The 22,077-nt window shown below is 48.7% G+C and overlaps 1 protein-coding gene across 4 annotated transcripts in view; it reads right to left on the bottom strand.

The window, feature by feature from the left end:
• Positions 1 to 22,077, bottom strand: part of PXN (paxillin) — a 66,967-nt gene that overhangs the window by 24,217 nt on the left and 20,673 nt on the right. The window lies entirely within an intron of this gene.

The raw sequence follows: 22,077 nt of genomic DNA, 5'->3' as shown, positions 1-22,077 counted from the left end.
CTCCAGAAGTCACCCTGAGCTCCGGCCAGAAGCCCAACTGTGCCAGGCCCATCTGCGCCAGGCACCCACACAGGGCCCACCCATCAGGCTCCTGGCTGCCGCCACTTCCCCATCAAATTGAGCTCCAGGAGCTTAAGCAACAGCAGGTGAGACAACGAGGAAGCTGCCCAGGTTGACTCTGAGCACGTCTATGCATCTGCCTTGGGCTACAGGCACAGGAGTTCAGGCCAGGCTGGCCGAACACCACATTTTTTTTTTTTTTTTTTTTTTTTGAGATGAGGCTTGATCATAGCTCACTGCAGCCTAGAATCCCTGGTCTCAAGGGATCTTCCTGCCTCAGCCTCCTGAGTAGCTAGGATTATAAGCACACGCCACCATACTCGGCTTTTTGCATTTTCTTTTTGTAGAGACAGGGTCTCGTTATGTTGCCCAGGCTGGTCTTGAACTCCTGGCCTCAAGCCATCCTCCTGCCTGGGCCTTCCAAAGTGCTGAGATTACAGATGTGAGCCACTGTGCCCGGCCCCAGAGTCTCTTTTATATTGTAAATAACTCATCTCTCCTGTCCAGAATCACTGGGCCCCTCCCTCTTCCAGAGGTCCCAGAACATTGTGAACACATTTCATTGGTCAGATGTCATCCACCTCTTTAGGTCACCCAGAGACACTAGACCTTTTAAGGTCAAGTCTATGGCCCCATTCCAGACCCAACTCAGTTCCTTCAATGGGTAAAACCCAGATTCACATACAAAAAGACAGTCAGCCTCAAACCCAGGAGACTCATGAACTGGAAAGGTTCTTAGCTGTTCCAAATCTACTCTAGTCTATTCCGCAATCTAGGCTCTTCCAGGCAAGCTGATCTGTTGCAGAGCAGGACAGCTCCTTGGCCCTCTCACCCCTGCTAATCACCAGCAGAGGTTAGGAGGGGCTCAGAATGAGTCATCGTCCCACAGAGACCCGAACAAAAAGTTCAAAAGTTTGCCTGTTCCTGAGATGAGCTGCAGTTTGTTTTGCGATGTTTGTGGATTTCACAGCATTTCAAAACCCAGTCTTTGCTGGTCAGGTTCTCTCTAACAGCCCGAGACAACCATGGAACCAACCGGTGCCTTCCCTTTTTTCAGGGGGCAAAGTCATTTCCTTCAAGTCAGCTCTCACTTGGCTAACTTCCCCAGTTCTCTTTACTAAGTCCCTTTAATAGGTCCCACATTTAGCTGGTCACCAAGTCACATCAAGTCTTCCTTCTCAGGGCCTCTCCCTGTCATCACTTGCCTCCCTTTCTTTTCATCACACACAGCCAGCCACTTGGACAAGCGTCCGAATCCATGCTCAGTGCCTTCCTGAACCTGACTGCAGCCCCTTACCCAGTTTTCCCAATCTAACCCTTCCTGCAGACACCACCAGTCTGAACTTGGCTCCCAGCCTTTTTGATGCATGCCTCACACTTCACTCTGGCCTCTCTCTTCACTGCAGGCCCTCTGTGGGTAAGAACTTCCCCACACTCCTGAACCTCCAGAGCATGGATACCCTCATAGGCCTCTTTTTTGTTTTTGAAATGGAATCTTGCTCTGTCTTCCTGGCTGGAGTACAGTGGCACAATCTCGGCTCACTGCAGCCTCTACCTGCCAGGTTCAAACGATCTTCTTGCCTCCCAATGCTGGGACTACAGGTACACACCACATCTGGCTAATTTTTGCAGTTTCTTAGTAGAGTCGAGGTTTCACATTGCTGACCAGGCTGGTCTCGGACTCCTGACCTCAAGTCATCCACCCACCTCAGCATTCCAAAGTTACAAGCATGAGCCACTGTGCCCGGCCCTCACAGACCTCTTAGAGGGCCTTCAAAGAATGTGTGCAGAGCAAGGAGCAGAGTTACAATACTCACCCACTGATGCCCTCTCTGCCTATAAAACAAGGTCAGAACTCCTGGGGATGGCATTCTATCCTTGACCCTCTCAGAAGATGGCCCCAAACTGACCTTCACTGCCTCCTTGGCCTCACTGCAATCCACATCTCCAGCCAAACTGGGCTCCCCCTTCCCTTTTTGCCAGTGTGCCTTTCTTCACAATACTGAATGTGCCCCACCACTACCTCTATCCTCTTTCACCTAGTTTGAGCCTCTCACACAAGGATATCCATACCCCCAGGGGACAGACGGAAGCCAGGGGTACAGGAAACCACGTCAGGACAAACTCGGAACACAGTGAGGATCAAATGTACTCAGGGTCAAGAAATGTAAATTCATCGTCTTAAAACAAACAAGGTGGCCGGGCGCGGTGGCTCAAGCCTGTAATCCCAGCACTTTGGGAGGCCGAGGCGGGTGGATCACGAGGTCAAGAGATCGAGACCATCCTGGTCAACATGGTGAAACCCCGTCTCTACTAAAAATACTAAAAATTAGCTGGGCATGGTGGCGTGTGCCTGTAATCCCAGCTACTCAGGAGGCTGAGGCAGGAGAATTGCCTGAACCCAGGAGGCGGAGGTTGCGGTGAGCCGAGATCGCGCCATTGCACTCCAGCCTGGGCAACAAGAGCGAAACTCCGTCTCAAAAAACAAACAAACAAACAAACAAGGCTACATTACAGAGTGAAATGCAAAATGCAAGTGAAATTGTAAGATAAAAAGAGAGGCTTCAAGGCCTGCACGGAGGCTTCTGCCTGTAATCCCAGCACTTTGGGAGGCCGAGGTAGGGGGATTGCTTGAGGCCAGGAGTTCGAAACCAGCCTGGCCAACACGGAGAAACCCCATCTCTACTAAAAATACAATACTTGGCCCAGCATGGTGGTGCATGCCTGTAATCCCAGACTCTTGGAAGGCTGAGGCAGGAGAATTGCTTACACATAGGAGGCAGAGGTTGCAGTGAACCGAGATTAAGCCACTACATACCAGCCTGGGTGACAGAGCAAGACTGTCTCAAAAAAAGAAAAGAAAAAAAGGCAAGAGGACGTTTTGCACATGCTCTTGGGGACTTTGGCAAACAATTTTAAGCAGCACCACAAAGCCCCCACTTTGACACATAAAGCCACCCCTGCCCATGTCACAGATTTGGCTGGTCTGGTGTCGCTGGGAGCCGGGACCGTCGCACAGTTCTTTGGACACCCTCCTGGCATCCCACCTGCATGGCAGCATGGTAGAGTGGAAGGAATGGGCCATCTAAGGTGAGGAGGATGGGTTCAAATCTGCCACTCACCAGCCTTCATGACCAGTGACTAGATCTGGGCTTTAGTTTACTCAGACACCTCATAACACACATAGTGAGTAATGGATGAAAAAGTATGTGAAAGCCATCATGGCAGCTGGGATAAAATAAACGTGAGCCTCCCACTATGACACACAGGAGACACTTAGTCAATAGATCCACATCACTGATTTTCATCTCCCTTAAGGCTGGCAGGGGGAGGAGTCGAAGCCAGGGACTGCAGCCAGGGATCCTGGGAGCTGTGACAGGTTGTCACTAACTCGGCCTTCTTGCTGAGCAAACCACTGACCTCACCCTCTGTGTCTCGGGTTCATTCCAAGTCCTCCTTGGAGAACATCAGCTGAGCCCAGGCGCCTCCAACTCACTGCCTAGCAAGGACAGAGGCAAGCGGGGAAGCTGCAGGGCCCCAGCGCCTCCACCCCCACCCCATCCCTACTGCTGCCGGGAAGTCACAGCTGTCTGAGAGGCCTGTGGCTTTGAACCCAGAATCACGACAATAGAAGGAACTGCCCAAGTTTCACAGCAGCTCCCAGAGGAACCCAGGAGACAGCAGCCTCTGCTCCTGCCACGGAAGCTGTGAGCCCAGCAGTATCAAGCAGGGATTCAAGGATGGGGCTGCAAGGCCAGAGAGCAGCTCAGGAGGGGGTAAGGAGTGGAACCACCCTTCCTGAGCATCTACCGGGAGCCCGGCCTTGCAGCCCCATTTGTTGCCAGGGATTAGAATGCAGATGCCCAGAGCTGTCTCATGAGGCCCCACAAGGACAGCACTGCCTGACTGCAGAGCTCACCCATGTTCTTCCCAGGACACCCCATAAGGAGAGGAATGATCACTTTCAGCAGCTGTCCCTCCTTCTGCTGGTCACCACTCTCCATTCCCACGACACACACCCCCAGAGCCTTCATAGGACTCCAAAAAGGCAGGCTGCTGGGTCCTGCTCCATGACTCCACACTCCAGGGCTCCTGTTCTCTTTCCCTTCTGCCTCCTCCTCACCCTTGGCCTCAGGAGGGGTCCTGAACCACGGAGGAGCTCCTAGTGGTGGTACAGGCAGCTCAAGAATTCAGAGAAGGCTGGAGCACTCCATGTTCTGGTCTAATTTGTGGACGTGCAAGGTCAATGCGCACAAGTGTTTTCCCCCTGTGCTGCACTGCTGATGGTCCCATGTGAGCCCCAGGATGCAAGATGGGCCTGACCCAGGAACCAATCTCTGACCTCACAGAGATGACATCAGAATCATTAGGAGACACACAGGCAGACAGGGACTCCACTATAGGCAACAAACCAGCCAAGAGGGGACAGACAGCAAGACAGCCAGCCTAGATTTTCCAACATACAGTCAGCCTCGATGTTCCTTCAATGGACAGTCACATGTCTCACCCAAGCACTTTTTATTTTTTGAGACGGAGTCTCGCTCTGTCGCCAGGCTGGAGGGCAGTGGCTCAATCTCGGCTCACTGTAACCTCTACCTCCCAAGTTCAAGCGATTCTCCTGCCTCAGCCTCCCAAGTAGCTGGGACTATAGATGTGCGCCATCACACCTGGCTAATTTTTGCATTTTTAGTAGAGCTGGGGTTTCATCATGTTGGCCAGGATGGTCTCAATCTCTTGATCTTGTGATCTGCCCACCTTGGCTTCCCAAAGTGCTGGGATTACCGATATGCACCACCACGCCCAGACCCAAGTATTTTTTTCTACAGAGCAAAAAAGTAGGTAGTTCCATGTCTTGCCCTCTGTACTGCGGTTTTTACCTACTCTGTGTCTGGGCACAAGAGGGCTGCAGAGGGCACAGCATGCTGGAGAAACACAAGCCTGAGCATAGAGCTGTCCTCTACCACTGGCTCTTAACCCTTGATGTGTAATCAATCAGCCATGAGGTGTGCCACCAGTCTTTGGCTAATCATCGTAAGGTATGGACATTTGCAACTGATTTTTTTTTTTTTTTTTTTTTTGAGACAGGGTCTCTGTCACCCAGCCTGGAGGCTAGCGTACAGTGGCACAATCACAGCTCACTGCAGCCTTGACCTCCCGGACTCAAGCTATCCTCCCACCTCAGCCTCCTGAATAGCTGGAACTATAGGTGTGTGCCACCATGCCCAGCTGATCTTTTAATTTTCTAATTTTTATTTATTTATTTACTTATTTATTTGAGACAAGGTCTCACTCTATCACCCAGGCTGGAGTGCAGTGGCGTGATCGTAGCTCACTGTAGCCTCAAACTCCCGGGCTCAAAGTGATCCTCCTGCCTCAGCCTCTCAAAGTGCTGGGATTATAAGCATGAGCCACTGTGCCTGATCACTGCTTAGGTATTTATTTATTTATTGAGACAGACTCTTGCTTCTGGTGCCCAGGCTGGGGTACAGTGGCATGATTATGATTCACTGCAATCTCTGCCACTGGGGTTCAAGTAATTCTTGTTCCTTGGCCTCCCAAGTAGCTGGAACTACAAGCATGTGCCAATACGCTAATTTTTGCATTTTTAGTAGAGATCGGGTTTCACCATGTTGGCCAGGCTGGTCTCAAACTCCTGCTGGCCATTGCTTTTACTTTTGAGAAAATAAACTGAAGTGGGTTCAAGATGACTCCATGATCATCAGCCCCACCCACATGTGTTCCAACGCATCTACTTGAGTGAGAGAAAGGGCTAAAAAGTGCACAGAATGCCAGACACACCCTCGGTGTCATCTGAAGGCTATGTCCTGGCAGCGTACCATTTGAAACCACTATCATAGATGGTCACGAGCTCTGAGAAGTGGGGGAAGCGAAGGGAGGGGAGTCAGGCCAGCTGTCCCCAGAGTGCTCCCCAAGTTGACCCTCAGTGACCCTTTTGTCTCCCTGGAAGCGTCTCCATCATCCTGCCCTGGGTCTTCGTGGGCTCAGGAGCTATGGAAGCCATCTGCTGATTTCAGGGCTCTGGGAAATGCTGGGACCCCTTGACAGCTGGTGTCACCACAGACAGTTGGCACCTCCTGAATAAGGAGTGGTCTCAGGAGGGCCCATCTCATGCACAGAAGCTCCAAGTCTTGTCTCAGTTCCCCGACTCCACTGAGCTTTGTAGGCACCCCAAGCACAATGGCAGGCAGCAGGGCCCTGGTGGGAAGGCATCACAGAGCTACAAAGGAGGAATGCCTCCAGCCACTGTCATGAAGAGGGCAAGGCCAATTTCTCCGGAGGCCCGGAGCCTCGCCAACTCTCCACATGGGGAAATCTGCCTCTTCCTGGACAGAGAGGAAGCAGATGGAGGCTGCAGAGTCACACTGGGAAACCGCAATAGAAAAAGAGGAGAGAAGCTATTTTCCTGAAACAAAAAGCACGCAGGGAGACGTCTGCGCTTTCAGCCTGGCTGGCAAAGCTCACGTGTAGGGATACCAAGGTGCAGGGGAGAGGGAGAGGGTGCGAACAGAACTCAAATGAGACCGTGTAGTTGGTCTGCAAGAAGCCCACCAACCCCAAAGCTGAGGAAGCAGGTCAGGCAGACATGCCAAGCTTCATGGGTAAACCGAACGGAGGTGGTTATGCAGCAGAGAGGGTTCCAGGGCTCCCACCAGGCTTGGCTGGCCTGGCCCGCCTCCACTGTGCCTGGCTGGCTATGCCAGGGATTGATGGCGGAGGGGGTACATACCTTACCCCTGGTTTGGATTTTATTGCAGGAGACACTCTGGGGCTCCACAAATCCAGCCCAGCAGAGCCGACCGCGGCACATGGCCGCAACGCCCAGAAACATCACACAGAAAATCCCCATGTACACACATGGAGCATTCCAGAAGGCTTTTGGAAATTGGGTTTTGAGCTGTGGAGAATGTCTTCTAATAGAAACGATACTCTGAGGGGACACCTGGTGACTGTTCAGGTAGACCACTGACATCACTAGCGCCAGCGGACGCTAGGTTCTGCAGTGTCTGCAGAGACTGCTCTCTTGCTGTGAGGTGCCATCATTCATTCCTCCTTTACGCAGTGCCTTCTCTGTGCCTGGCTATGTATGGGGGGTACAGCTGCCCTTGGACGCTCCTAGGCTAAACTTCCCAGGACAGGAAATCCTGGGCTTCTGCCCCCTAACAACTATACTGCAACACAGGGAGCTTCATGGTCTACTAGGGACCCTCTGATGGGAACCAAATTATCAGGTAGGGCTCCTCCTTCCCCTCCTGTCCATCTTTATGTCTAGACAGGAAATGGTCACCAAAAAAGCCAGGGAGCTGAGCAAGTGCCTGTCCCACTACTGCCCTTCTTGGTGCCACTTGTTTCTCCTTCTTCTTTTTTTTTTTTTTTTTCAGACAGAATTTCGCTCTTGTTACCCAGGCTGGAGTACAATGGCGCGATCTCGGCTCACCGCAACCTCCGCCTCCTGGGCTCAGGCAATTCTCCTGCCTCAGCCTCCTGAGTAGCTGGGATTACAGGCATGGGCCACCACGCCCAGCTAGTTTTTTGTATTTTTAGTAGAGACGGGGTTTCACCATGTTGACCAGGATGGTCTCGATCTCTCGACCTCGTGATCCACCCGCCTCGGCCTCCCAAAGTGCTGGGATTACAGGCTTGAGCCACCGCGCCCGGCCTTGTTTCTCCTTTTTTAATGGTGGAAGTTTCTACCAGGCGTGGTGACTCATGCCTGTAATCCCAGCACTTTGGGAGGCTAAGGCTGATGGATCACCTGAGGTCAGGAGTTCGAAACCAAGCTGGCCAATGTAGTGAAACCTCATCTCTACTAAAAATACAAAAAAAAATTAGCCAGGCATGGTAGCAGGCACCTGTAATCCCAGCTACTTGGAAGGCTGAGGCAGGAGAATCGCTTGAACCCAGGAGGCAGAGGTTGCAGTGACCTGAGATCACACCAGTGCACTCTAGCCTGGGTGCCAGAGAGAGACTCTGCCTCAAAAATAAATAAAATAAAATGAAATAAAATAAAAAATCTGAGCTAATCTGAATACATTGAGAGATTTCACATGAAAGCCAGGATTTCTGGCTTCCCAGGAACAGTCAGAAGAGCTAGCTAGCAACACCGGTCTACTTGACACCTTCTTTGGAAGCAGCATGAAATCTTGCTCCATTTCAGCAGAACTTTGAGTCTCATCAATGTCAAATAAATAAATAAATAAAATAAAAAAGAAATCTAGCTCCCTTTCCTTTGCCCACTTCATCCATTCACATTACCTGCCTCTCCACGCAGGTGAGTGAGTATGCAACAAAAATGTAGCACAGATTTTGTAGCTGAACTACATGGTTTCAAGTCCCAGCTCTGCCACTTGCTGGCACAACAACACTGAGCTCAGTTCCCTCATCTATAGAACCGGTATAATAGCCGCCCCTTACATAATGGGATTGCGAGATTCCCAAGCCTCACTCAAGCTATTTAGAGGAACAAATAAGATAATCGTAAAGCAGGCCTGGCACATCACAAGCACACAGCCACACGTATCATTAGTGCCTATCTCACCAGGTGACAGGTGACAGACGGGGGACAGTTGCTGTCCCACCCACAAAGCTGACATCCCTGATGGCCCCACCAGAGCAGATGCATGCGCAGCACTGCAAGCCACGAGCAACTGCAGAGAAGGTGCTCTGACAGGTGTCAGTTAGGCAGCCTGACCTTTCCACAGTGCCTGCAGAGTCATTTGTTGGGACACCGGGACCAGGCCATCAGACTGTAAACAAGAACTGGGCTAAAAAGCAGAGAGGCTTTGCAGGCCCCAACCAAAACAGTGCTCTTTCTCCCTGGCTTTGAAGCCATTCCCAAGTTCAACGGGTCACCAAGCAGATGCATCTGGAGGCCCCTGCACTTGTGGTGTGGGAAGCTCAGTGCACAAGCCAACGGAAAGAAGGGCACTGCTGATCCTCCCCAGAGCCCAGTCCAAAGGCCAGCATCGCAGCCCCACAGCGTTCCCCAATGCGAGTGCTGAGAAAGGAGTCCGGGAGGCCCTTCCAAGGTCTCCACCTCCTAACTCCGCCAGATCGTTCAGCCACTGGAGCATCAACACTGACCCATCCAGGACTGACTCCAGAGGCCCTGAGTGTCAGGCATCACAGTGCCCACCCACCCAGGGTGGTCTGCACCTGGCCCCACAATCCACCCTCTTCCTGCTGGCTCAGTTTAGCTCCCCATCCCTGGGGCAAAAGTATTCCACATTCTCTTCTCTTCCCTTTCAAAGGGAAAGGGAGGAAGAGAGCCCCAAAGGGAGCTAAACTTACATCAGAAGTCTGAATCTGGCATCCAGAGATGACCCTCCCGGGGATCTGTGGACCACCTGAAATCACACACATCCATGCATGTCCGTACTATGCTACTCTGGGGAGAGAGCTCCCAATAGTCATGATTCAAAGGGGTTGGGAATCTGAATGAAACCACTGCCCTGGGCAGGCCTGACAGTCCACCGCCATGCCCCTCTCAGCTCACAGCTTGGTCCCTTGAAGACAATTCTGATCACTTGGGGCTGAAGCAGCTTCATCTTCACCTCAATCCCAAGTGATCGAAATTTCTGGAATGGGACCTGCCTGGGCACTTACCCGGGCAGCACACTCCAGCAAAACCACCACAGTTCAGGAGGCACAAAATAGATGTGGTCTTGCTTGGGCATCCAAGGCAGAGACACCTGCACCTGCCTCACATGCCTCCTCCAAGACCCTCCCTCCAACGCTCTCACTGGGACAGCCTGACCTTTACTAGTGATAGCTCCAATCACATTCACAAACACATACTGTGCATGGGCACTAAGCTGGGCATGGGAGGGACAAAGATACAAAGCCTGTCCCGGGGGAGCACTGACTAGCAGAAGACTGTCATAAATGAGGGGCAGAAGGCCCTGAAAGCGGCAGTGGGCCAGGAGGAAAGAGGATGGGCTTTCCAGGCAGAGGTGGAAAACAGCCTGGGATAGTGCCCAGACAGAGGGGATTGGAGCTCAGAGCGCAAGTTCCAGCTTGGTGGAAGAGGAGTCAAGGGCCCAGGGCCCACTGGGGAATCTGGACTTACAAGGGCAAACCAGGGAAGGAAGGTGGTCAGCAGCGGAACGGCAGGATCGGGCTTGCACTTTTGATCACTCAGGCAGGGGAGATCGGAGGGAGGCAGTGCGCCGCTGGAGGAAGACGAAGAGTTGCAATGCTCTTCCTGAAACCAGGTAAACGCAGCGTTACCTGGAAACTGAGTGGATGTGGAGAAAGAGGGAAGAGTGCAGGATGCCTCCCATGGAACAGCCAGATGGGACAGGGAAGAAGGTCTGTGGCAGGGGTCACGTGATGATGGCAACAAGGTCAGGAGTCAGATCAAGGACAGGCAGAGCCACAGGGTTCCCTGAGCCAGGGCCCAAGTACTTTCTTTCTCTGGCCAAGGGACCTATATAAGTAACAGTCTGGGAAATGATAATGGTACCCTTCTCCTGAACACAAGTTCTCCCTGTCTGGCCTTGGGAGAATCTCAGGAAGTTGCGTGCAGCCTGCTCTGGGAATTCTCAGAGCGCTCAGGAAGACCATGGGCTCTCTTCCTCTGCCCACTCCCATCTTCACTGAATCTGCCTCTGAAAATCAAAGACAAAGCCAGCCCCATCTCTGACGGCCCTCCTCCAGGAAGAAGAGGGGTCAGGCTAAGCAAGTTATCAGAGGAACCAGATCCTTCCTGCCACATAAGCATGTGGCTCATCACTGGGGCCAGAGGGTCCAGGACACAATCTCAGGCCCAGGACACAATCTCTGGCCCCAAACCCTCATGGAAATGCCCTTCGGAACTGACCCATGGTCCCAGCCCCAGCTGACCACAGAGAGACTTTGCACAGACAAAGCTCACCTCATGGCCAAGCGTGATGGCTCATGCCTGTAATCCCAGCACTTTGGGAGGCTGAGGCGGGTGGATCACCTGAGGTCAGGAGTTCAAGTCCAGCCTGGTCAACATGGAGAAACCCTGCCTCTACTAAAAATACAAAAATTAGCTAGATGTGGTGGTGCATGCCTGCAATCCCAGCTACTCAGGAGGTGGAGGCAGGAGAATCACTTGAACCTGGGAGGCAGAGGTTGCAGTGAGCCGATCTTGGGATCATGCCACTGCACTCTAGTTTGGGCAACAGAGTGAGACTCCAGCTCAAAAACAACAAAAAAAGAAAGCTCGTCTCACTGTCGGATAACAGATGCCCCAAAGGCCAGCCCCATCTCAGCTTTCATAGCAAGGCTACCCCCAAAAAGTCATTCCAGTGAGTATGTAAAGCCTAATGACTGGCCTTGGCCTTGTGGCTCAGGATAACCTTCATTAGCTTGAAAGATCCAACTAGATGCAGGGCACCCAATCACTGCCAATGAACTTAACACACATGCCTGCACACACACACGTCCTCCCTCCACACTGCACAAGCTACTCCCTCTCCCTAGACCACTCTCCTGCCTTCTTTACCAGGTTAAATCCTTTCTAATCCCTTGAGACTCATAATGCCTTAGTTTATCTTCTTCAACAAGAGGATAAAAAGGATCCATCCTGCCCTACCTAAAGAAAAAGCAACATGTTGTTTTTATGCTGGGAAGGCCTCTTTCCAAAATCTTATTATAGAATGACCATTTAAGTAAAGGACAAAGGCTGGGGGCTTTTCCAAATGTTGAGGTTCTATTTAAAAATACAACATAGGAAGTGATCCTGGTAAAAATAAAAATAAAATAAAATAAAAATACAACAGGGAAGAGATAGCATGGGGAGAAATGACAGATACAGGTGAGGGGATGGAAGGCAGCAAACCACACTGCCATGTGTGTACCTATGCAACAATCTTACATGTTCATCACATGTACCCCAAAACCTAAAATGCAATAAAATAAAAAAAATACAACAAAGGGCTGGGCACAGTGGTTCATTCCTACAATCCAAGCATTTTGGGAGGCCAAGGCAGGATGATGGCTTGAGGTCAGGAATTTGAGACCAGACTGGGCAACACAGCAAGACCCTGTCTCTACAAAAAAAATTTTTTAAATTAGCCAGGTGCTGTAGCACACAGCTGTAATTCCAGTTACTTAGGAAGTTGAGGCTGGAAGATCGATTGAGCCCAGGTGTTTGAAGCTGCAAGTGAGCTACAATGGCGCCACTGCACTCCAGCCTGGGCAAGAGAGAAAACCTATCTCTTAAAACATACACACAAAAGAGTCAGTTTAAGGTACTATTTCCTCCAGGAAGCCCTCTTTGACCTAATTACCATACAAAGGGTTTGAGGCTCCATTCCTCTGAGTTCCCAAAGCACTGTGCACTTCTCCTATGAGAACACTTATCAAGCTGGTAGGAACTGTGTCTAAGGAGCCATGTCTCATGGCCTAGGAACAGCACAGTGTGGGTAGGGAGTATGCCTACATTCGTCTTCACCTGAGCATTGAGCAGAGCCTAGCACATACTGGGGGCTCCCTGGATGATACCGAACAAATCAATAAATGATCCGTGCCAAGCCAGTCTGTTGCTGAGATCAGCCTCGCCACTTCAGCTCATGCCACCTGCCAGTCCTCCCTGAGAGCTCACTATATGCAAAACCCAGTGAGGGAGAGTAATACGGGAGCACAGGGTCCAAGTCCTTCCTACTCCATCCTAGAGTGTCCCATCTACTGTGATCTAGTTGCCACCACCCCGCCCCAACCAGCAAAACTCTTACCCTAAAATAAAAAAATAAAAATAAAAATTAAAGGAATAGTCCACAAGACTTTGTGGCTAGAGCACAGCCCCTTGTGGGAACTTAAACTCACTGGGTGGCCTATCTGTTTTCCTTTGTGGGTGGGGAAGGGAAGCTCCGTTAGGTGGGCTTGGTGCATAGGAATGAGGCAACTGGGAGGGAGTCGGGGCCTGGGACTGGGTGACTCTTTGGCTTGGTGCTGGGGAAGGAGGAGGAGGGGCATCACTTAACAACAGAGCAAGAAGGAACAGGAGTGTGGCAGTCCCAAGTCCTGCAGATCCGGTCACACCTCTCCCCATGGAGCACAGAAGGCAGGGGACGTGAGCCGGAATGTGCAGGTTTTCTCAAACGTGCACCACCAGGATGTGTCAGCAACACCAAGCGTGGGGCTATGGAGCCCAGAGACTAACAGCATCGTTGATGATCACGACTGAACCACAGATGGGATGAGCCACAAAGCACACACAAATTAGTGAGGCTGACGGAGTTCACAGGCAGGGAAACTAGCCAGGGAGGAAGAAAACAACACGTTCTCAGGAGAAATGGAAAAGGAGGGAAAGAAAAAAAAAAGAAACCATGTTTTTCCGACAGTTTTGTTAACTTCTTTAGACTTTAAAAGATCCTTTCAAAAAAAGAATGCTAGAAATATTATAGTAAATTTGTGGATAAATATAAAAGGTGAACAACATAGTACAGGTTTCATAATATATGTAGAAACAAAATTATTGACAATAACACAAAAGATGGAGGGGGAAATGGAAATACACTGTTCTTACATTATACCTGAAATGGTATGGTAGGATGTGAAGGAAGATTGTGATTAATTTAAATCTGCAAACCATTTAGAGTGACCACTAAAATAATCAAACCAATGAAGTATAGTTAAATAAGCACAGAGTGGAAATAAAACAGAATCCTAAAAAATATTAAACGAATCTAAAAGAAGGAAAGAGGCCAGACCCAGTGGCTCACACCTGTAATCCCAGCACATTGGGAGGCCAAGGCAGGAGGGCTGCTTGAGGCCAGGAGTTAGAGACCAGCCGGGGCAACACAGTGAGATTCCATCTCTACAAAAATAAAAATCAGCCAGATGCAGTGGCTCATGCCGGTAATCCCAGCACATTGGGAGGCCAAAGTGGATGGATCACCTGAGGTCAGTAGTTCAAGACCAGCCTGGCCAACATGGTAAAACCCCATCTCAACTAAAAATACAAAAAAATTATCTGGGCATGGTGGCAGGTGCCTGTAATCCCAGCTACTTCAGGAGGCTGAAGCAGGAGAATCGCTTGAAACCTGGAGGTGGAGGTTGTAGTGAGCTGAGATTGCACCACTGCACTCCAGCCTGGGCTACAAGAGTGAAACTCTGTCTTAAAAAAATAAAAATAGCCGGGCGCGGTGGCTCAAGCCTGTAATCCCAGCACTTTGGGAGGCTGAGGTGGGTGGATCACGAGGTCGAGAGATCAAGACCATCCTGGTCAACATGGTGAAACCCCGTCTCTACTAAAAATACAAAAAAATTAGCTGGGCATGATGGTGCGTGCCTGTAATCCCAGCTACTCAGGAGGCTGAGGCAGGAGAATTGCTTGAACCCAGGAGGCGGAGGTTGCGGTGAGCCAAGATCGCGCCATTGCACTCCAGCCTGGGTAACAAGAGCAAAACTCCGTCTCAAAAAAAATAAATAAATAAAAAATTAGGCTGGGCACCGTGGCTCACACTCACAATCCCAGCACTTGGGGAGACTGAGGGGGGCAGATCACTTGAGGTCAGGAGTTCGAGTCCAGCCTGGCCAACGTGGTAAAACCCCATCTCTACTAAAAATACAAAAATTACCCGGGCATGGTAATGCATGCCTATAATCCCAATTCCTCCAGAAGCTGAGGCATGAGAATCACTTGAACCTGGGAGGCAGAGGTTGCAGTGAGTGAAGATCCCACCACTGCACTCCAGCCTGGGCAACAGAAAAAGATGCCTTCTCAAAAAAAAGGAAAATTTAGCCGGGCACGTTAGCACATGCATGTAATCCTAGCTACTCAAGAGGCTGTAATGAGCCATGACTGCACCACTGCACTTCAGCCTGGGTAACAGCAAGACACTGTCTCTACAAAAAAATTAAAATAAAAAGGCTAGAAAAGAAAAAATAAAGAACAGACGGCACAAATGGAAAACGAATGGCAAGATGATAGACTTCAATCTAACCACATTGATAATTGCTTTAAAATTTAAAAGGTTTATATACTCCAATTAAAAGGCAGAAATTGTCAGACTGGGTGGAAATGCAGTATTTAATACATGCTGTCTACAAGAAACACACTTTACATATAAAGACACAGATAGATTCAGAGTAAAGCAATGGGGAAAGATACACCATGCAAACACTAATATCAAGGAAGGCAGAGTGGCCCTTTGAGGAAGTCAGCTGGCAGCTGCCACAGAGCTCTGGTGTGCCCTTGCCTGCTCACAACTTGCCACTGTTTGCCCTCACCCCAGAACAAGTCAGCTGGGAAGCCACACCATAGCTATGGCTTTCAAAGCCATCCATGGAACTAGAGGTGGCAATTATTCAAATCAGAATTAACCTAACCTGCCACAACATCAAAATCCCTGGAGAAGGTATGTGCTGACTTGATCAGAATCTCAAAGTAGGATGAGTTCGGATGCCTACCAAGACTTTGAGAATCACTATTAAAAATGCCTCAGGCCGGGCGCGGTGGCTCACGCCTATAATCCCAGCACTTTGGGAGGCTGAGACAGGTGGATCACGAGGTCAAGAGATCCAGACCATCCTGGTCAACATGGTGAAACCCCATCTCTACTAAAAATACAAAAATTACCTGGGCATGGTGGTGCACGCCTGTAGTCCCAGCTACTCGGGAGGCTGAGGCAGGAGAATTGCTTGAACCCAGGAGACAGAGGTTGCGGTGTGCCAAGATCACACACCATTGCACTCCAGCCTGGGTAATAAGAGCGAAACTCCATCTCAAAAAAAAAAAAAAAAAAAAAAAAAAGCCTCATAGTGAAGGTTCTAGGACAAGGGATCATTTCCAGATGAAAATCCACAAGTGACTCACTGACCCGGACAGTCCTCCTGAGATTGCTAAGCAGATTACGTCCATCTGTACTGAGTTGAGATTCAAGGTTAAAGTCACCACTGCAGATGTTTCAAGCAACTATTTTATTAAACAGAATAGCAGTTTTGTAAAGAAAAAAAGAAGCTGGGTGCGGTGACTTACACCTGTAATCCCAGCACTTTGGGAGGCTGAGGTGGGTGGATCACCTGAGGTCAGGAGTTTGAGACCAGCCTGGTCAACATAGTGAAACCCCATCTCTACTAAAAATACAAAAAATTAGCTGGGTATGCTGGTGGGTGCCTCAGCTACTAGGGAGGCTGAGGCAGGAGAATCACTTGAACCTGGAACGTAGAGGCTGTGGTGAGCCAAGATTGTGCCATTGCACTCCGGCCTGGGCAACAAGAGCGAAACTCTATCTCAAAAAAAAAAAAAAAGGAAAAAGAAAAAAAGAAACAGCCAGGTGTGATGGCTCATGCCTGTAATTTCAGCACTTTGGGAGGCTGAGGCAGGTGGATCACAAGGGCAGGAGTTGGAGACCAGCCTGACCAATATGAAGAAACCCCATCTCTACTAAAAATACAAAATTAGCTGGGTGTGGTCCACGCCTATAATTCCAGCTACTCAGGAGGCTGAGGCAGGAAAATCGCTTGAATCCGGGAGGCAGAGGTTGCAGTGAGCCGAGATTTCGCCATTGCAATCCAGCCTGGTCAACAAGAGAGAAACGCCATCTCAAAAAAAAAAGAAAGAAAGAAAAAAAGAAAGGAAAAAAGTCGAAGTACTTCTGTTACTACCAGACAAGGCAGACTTCCAGACAGGAATATAACCAGAGGTAAAGAGGGACATTTCATAAAGATAAGTCAACTTGTCATGAAGACTTAATCATCCTAAATGTAAACCCATTCAACGAAAGAGCTCTAAAGTAGATAAAGCAAAAATGGACAAAATTGGAAAAAGAAAAAAAAAAGCGACATATGCACAATCCTAGCTGGAAATGAGATTTTGACTGTCCAGTTGAGAAAGCTCAATAATTGAGAAAAAGCTCTTCCAAAGGAGGCCAGGGGAAGACAAAAGCAAATAACCCAAGAGAGGTAAAGAGAGGGAGGGCAGCAGGCTGACAGTCTGGGGAACCCCAAGCCTTTGCTCACATGGAAGAAGAGGGGGCTGGAGGATGGCCACAGAGCAGGAAAGGCTCCCTCCTCTCTGCACAGCCCACAGACCTTCCCTAGAGGGAAGCACACCAGCTCACAGCACACTTCTCCCTTCTCCCGGGGTCATTTTCAGTCCCTGCTAACCCTGGGTAGGGGTCAGTGGTCAACAGCCCCCACTGCCCTCGGCATACACCTGGTTGATTGTTTCCTCAATTACTGCACCCCCAAGCACAGCATATATGATCCACAGATGACTTTCTCCCTCCCTCCCTCTCTCTCTCTCTCTCTCTCTCTCCCTCTCTCTCTCTCTCTCTCTCTCTCTCTCACACACACACACACACACACACACACACCCCAGACTGTCCCCTTCTCTTCCTCCCCAGTGGCACTATGTGGCATCACCTTCACTGGCAAGCAGGAATCAGAACAGAGTCTACAATGAGAACAAGGGCTGTATGGGACGGTCACGGAATCCAATCCCAGCTCTGCCACTTACCAGCAACTCACCTGGGGCAAGTCGCTTACCTCTCTGTGCTTTGGTGTCCTTACCTAGAATACCTACTTCAGAAGGCTGCTGTGAGAAAATGATAAGGGAAGGTAAAGGAGGTATTTAGAACAGCACCTGCCACAGAGTGAATAACACTATATTAATGATGGTAGCTATGGCTAGGCACAGTGGCTCACTTCTGTAATCCCAGAACTTTGGGAGGCTGAGGCAGGAGGATCACCTGAGGTCAGGAGTTCGAGACCAGCCTGGCCAGCATGGTGAAACCCTGTCTCTATTAAAAATATAAAAATTAGCCAAGTGTGTTGGCAGGCACCTGTAATCTCAGCTATTCTGGAGGCTGAGACAGGAGAATCGCTTGAACCTGGGAGGCAGAGGTTGCAGTGAGCCAAGATCGCACCACTGTACTCCAACCTGGGCAACAAACTGAGACTCTGTCTCAAAAAAAAAAAAAAAAATGCTGGCAGCTTTGATTCCAAATATGTAAACATGTATGTACCAAAAAGATTTTACAGAAATACATTAACTGTGGTCATCTCTAGATGATTCTCTCTATGAGCTTTCATTATTTTCTTCCTTTGGTATCTCTGTAGTTTTCAATTTCTGTTTTTTGTTTTGTTTTAGACAATGTCTTGCTCTGTTGCACAGGCTGGAGTGCAGTGGTGCAATCATGGCTCACTGCAGCCTCGACCTCCTCAACTCAGGCAATCCTCCCACCTCAGCCTCCTGAGGTACCACAGGTACATGCCATCACACTCTGCTAATTTTTTTTACTTTTTTAGAAAGACAAGGTCTCACTATGTTGCCTAGGCTAGTTTTCTTTCTTTTTTTTTTTATTTTGAGAAGTTTCGCTCTAGTTGCCCAGGTTGGAGTGCAATGGCGCGCTCTAGGCTCACTGCAACCTCTGCCTCCTGGGTTTAAGCGACTCTCCTCCCTCAGCCTCCGAGTAAATGGGATTATAGGCATGCGCCACCACTCCCAGCTAATTTTGTATTTTTAGTAGAGACGAGTTTCTTCATGTTGATCAGGTTGATCTCAAACTCCCAACCTCTAGTGATCCACTCACCTCGGCCTCTCCAAGTGCTGGGATCACAGGCGTGAGACACTGCGCCCGGCCTGCCCAGGCTAGTTTTCAAATTTTCTACAATGAACACGTGTAACACTGATAATCAGTTTCTAAAAATCAGTAAAATATTAAAAGAAACACAAATATAGTTAGCCCATTTAATAGACATTTATAACAAAACACAAAAATAAATTTTAAAAACCGTGTAGATATTTAAACCCAATTGCTTCTTGGCCTTTTGGCTAAGATCAAGTGTAGTTAAGCCCGAAAGAATTGAAAACAGGTATTCAGGTATGTACACAAAGGTTCATAGCAGCACTCTTCACAATAGCCAAAAGTTGGAAACAACCCAAAATACCCATCAACAAATGAATGGATAAACAAAACATGGCATACAGAAATAATGGGATATTATACAGCCATAAAAATGAAGTATTAATATGTGTTACAAATTGGATGAGCCTCAAAAACATTATGCTAAGTGAAAGAAGCCAGTCACAAAAGGTCACATATTATATGATTCCATATTATATGATTCTACTTTCATCGAGATGGAAAGAAGAGTAGTAGGGGGAAGTGATAATGGGGAGTGATGAAATGTTTTAGAACTAGATAGAGATAATAGTTGCACAACATTGTGAAACTACTCAGTGCCACTAAACTGGCATTTAAAATGGTTTTGTGGGCTGGGCACAGTGGCTCACACCTGTAATCCTAGCCCTTTGAGAGGCTGGGGCACGTGGATCATCTGAGGTCAGGAGTTTAAGACCAGCCTGGCCAACATGGCAAAACCCCATCTCTACTAAAAATACAAAAATTAGCCAGGCATGGTGGCACATGCCTGTAATCCCAACTACTCGGGAGGCTGGAGAAGGAGAATCGCTTGAACCCAGGAGGTAGAGGTTGCAGTGACCCAAGATCCTGCCACTGCATTCCAGTCTGTACGACAAGTGAGACTCCATCTCAAAAAAATAAATAAGCCGGGCGCGGTGGCTCAAGCCTGTAATCCCAGCACTTTGGGAGGCCAAGGCGGGTGGATCACGAGGTCAAGAGATTGAGACCATCCTGGTCAACATGGTGAAACCCCGTTTCTACTAAAAATACAAAAAGTTAGCTGGGCATGGTGGTGCATGCCTGTAATCCCACCTACTCAGGAGGCTGAGGCAGGAGAATTGCCTGAACCCAGGAGGCGGAGGTTGCGATGAGCCAAGATTGTGCCATTGCACTCCAGCCTGGGTAACAAGAGCGAAACTCCGTCTCAAATAAATAAATAAATAAATAGGCTGGGTGCAGTGGCTCACGCCAATAATCCTAGCACTTTGGGAGGCCGAGGCCAGTGGATCATGAGGTCAAGAAATCAAGACCATCCTGGCCCGCATGGTAAAGCCCATCTCTACTAAAAATACAAAAATTAGCTGGGAGCAGTGGTGCATGCCTGTAGTCCCAGTTACTCGGACGCTGAGGCAAGAGAATCACTTGAACCTGCGAGGCAGAGGTTGCAGTGAGCCGAGATCAGGCCCCAGCACTCCAGCCTGGGTGACAGAGTGAGACTCTGTCTCAAAAAAATAAAAAATAAGGCCAGGCACGGTGGCTCACACCTGTAATCCAAGCACTTTGGGAGGCCGAGGTGGGAGGATCACGAGGTCAAGAGATCGAGACCATTCTGGTCAACATGGTGAAACCCCGTCTCTACTAAAAATACAAAAATTAGCTGGGCATGGTGGCACACGCCTGTAGTCCCAGCTACTTGGGAGGCTGAGGCAGGAGAATTGCTTGAACCTGGGAGGCGGAAGTTGCGGTGAGCCGAGATCGCGCCATTGCACTCCAGCCTGGGTAACAAGAGCGAAATTCCGTCTCAAATAAATAAATTAATTAATTAAATTAAATAAAAATAAATAAAATGGTTTTGTGAGCTAGGTGTGGTGGCTCATGCCTGTAATCCTAGCACTTTGGGAAGCTGAGGTAGGAGGAAAGCCTGAGCCCAGGAGTTCAAGACCAGCCTAGGCAACATAGCGAGACTGCGTGTCTACAAATGATACAAAAACTATCTAGGTGTGGTGGTGCACATCTGTGGTCCCAGCTGAGGTGGGAGAATCACTTGAGCCTGGGAAGTAAAGGCTGCGGTGAGCTGAGATCATACCACTGCACTCCAGCCTGGGTGACAGAGTAAGACCCTGTCTCAGTAATAACAATAAATAAAACGATTTTCTATCTTTTTTTAAGGGATAGATGGGGTCTCACTATGTTGCCCTGGCTCGACTTGAACTCCCAGGCTCAAGGGAATCTTCCACCTTACACTTCTGCATAGCTGAGACTACAGTTAGGTGCTACTATGCCCACTTTAAAGTTGTTTTGAATTGTACACTTTAAAATGGTTAATTTGGGCCAGGCACAGTGGCTCACGCCTGTGATCCCAACACTTTGGAAGCTAAGGCAGGCAAATCACTTGAGGCCAGAAGTTTGAGACCAGCCTGGCCAACATGGCGAAGCCCTGTCTCTACTGAAAATACAAAAAAGTAGCCAGGCATGCTGGCACATGCCTGTAATCCTAGCTATTTGGTAGGCTGAGGCACAAGAATCGCTTGAACCTGGGAGGCAGAGGTTACAGTGAGCAGAGACTCTACCATGACACTCTGGCCTGGTCAACAGAGTCAGACTCTGTCTCAAGAAGTATACATATATAATTTTAATAAAATAGTTAATTTTACACCATGAATTTCACCTTAGTTTTTAAAAAAATGATGAATATGCATATCATATCCATGCATATATATATATATATATATATATATACACATTAAAAAATGCATAGAAAATGTTTGGGAAAGATGTCCACCAAACTATTGACAATATTATACCTGGTGGAGGAAAGGAAGAAGGAACTTTTGCTTCTGTAGCTTTTTTTTTTTTTTTTTTTTACAATAAGCATGTATCTTCTTTGACAGAAAAACTTTCATAAACATAGGTTGGGCGTGGTGGAAGCAGGAGGATCACTTGAACCCAGGAGTTTGAGATCAGCCTGGGTAACATGGCGAAACTGTGTCTCTACAAATAATACAAAAATTAGCTGGGCATGGTGGTACATGTCTGTAGTCTCAGCTACTCAGGAGGTTAAGATAGGAGAATCACCTAAGCCTGGGAGGTTGAGGCTGCAGTAGGCTAAGATCGTGCTACTGCACTCCAGCCTGGGTGACAGAGCAAGACATTGTCTCAAAAAAAAAAAAAAAAAGTTAAAGAAAAAAAGCTTTCATAAAAGCAAATAACAATATGAGATACAAAATGACATGAAAAAGATCCCTAGGCAAAAATGAAGGTGTGAGGCTACACCATGGCAGGCACGTTCTAGAAATGAGGGAAACCAGGACTCCACATTTCCCAAAAAAGGGCTAGAAAGAGGAAAAGGCTCACTCTGTTACATTTCTGGACAAGCGCTTTCTCCTAGGAAAATGAGGGGGTTGAACTTGATAAGCAATTTTTTTTTTTTTTTTTT

This window comes from Saimiri boliviensis, chromosome 7 (assembly GCF_048565385.1).
Source record: "Saimiri boliviensis isolate mSaiBol1 chromosome 7, mSaiBol1.pri, whole genome shotgun sequence".
NCBI lineage: Eukaryota > Metazoa > Chordata > Mammalia > Primates > Cebidae > Saimiri > Saimiri boliviensis.
Note: the sequence above shows the minus strand (reverse complement) of the source record. Positions and strands in the feature narration are given on the sequence as shown.